The sequence below is a fragment of the Chinchilla lanigera genome, unplaced genomic scaffold (genome assembly GCF_000276665.1).
Source record: "Chinchilla lanigera isolate Chin_1 unplaced genomic scaffold, ChiLan1.0 scaffold00005, whole genome shotgun sequence".
Taxonomy (NCBI): Eukaryota; Metazoa; Chordata; class Mammalia; order Rodentia; family Chinchillidae; genus Chinchilla; species Chinchilla lanigera.
This window is the reverse complement of record NW_004955406.1, coordinates 41,381,821-41,382,503: the sequence shown is the minus strand read 5'-3', so window position 1 is coordinate 41,382,503 and position 683 is coordinate 41,381,821. Positions and strand designations below refer to the sequence as shown.

The following is a 683-nucleotide window of genomic DNA, read 5'->3' as shown; positions in this document are numbered from 1 at the left end:
CCAACTTCACAAAGAGGGCCTGGGTTAGCGCTATGTTGAAGGGCCAGCAGCAGGGAAAGTAACCAACCGGGAGGAATATGACCATCCCTTCCCCTCAAGGGACGGTCCTGCATGGTGTGTGTGTGTGTGTGTGTGTGTGTGTGTGTGTGTAGCTGTGCCTGGGGAAAGCGCTGGCCAGAGTGGTCGACTGGCTAGCTAGCTAGCTCGCTCAAGCGGGCAGGGTCACAGACAGGCGGATAGGCTCGGGGAGGGGAAGGGAGGTGTCCTATGGAGCCGGGTAGCTTTTACCTAAATGTTTTGGTGGCAGTGGCAGAGGGGGCGGTGCACAGCCCTAGGTAATGATAGGGCAGCCCAGGAGCCACTCGGGGGCTGCGCGTTCCGGCCCCGGCTACAAAGACAGCTTCACAACCTCCCGCTTTCTTCGCTCGGGTACCAGCCCCACCCCTCCAGCCCCCTCGCGGCACCCCCCACCTCAGTCCCGCCTCGCCCCGCCCCCCTCCTGCAGCCCCAGCGCGCATGCTCTCTCTCCCCCCCTCCGAGTAACCTGGAGATTTAAAAGCCACCGGCCGGCGCGCGTGGGGGGGACGTAAGGGGGGTACAAGCTCGCACGCGCCAGCCGGGGTGACAGTCGCCCGCCTCGGTCAGGTAAGCGCGCGCCCTCTGCCCTCCCGGGGGACGGGGTC

At 65.2% G+C, this 683-nt stretch overlaps 1 protein-coding gene across 4 annotated transcripts in view; it reads left to right on the top strand.

Moving 5' to 3' along the window:
* The first annotated feature begins 522 nt into the window (after positions 1–522).
* Slc45a3 (solute carrier family 45, member 3) overlaps positions 523–683 on the top strand; it is a 19,905-nt gene continuing 19,744 nt past the window's right edge. For all 4 annotated transcript variants that reach the window (XM_005375368.2, XM_005375364.2, XM_013522943.1 and 1 more), the window contains exon 1: positions 523–645. The gene's annotated coding sequence lies outside the window, so the exon portion shown is untranslated. The remainder of the gene's footprint in view (positions 646–683) is intronic.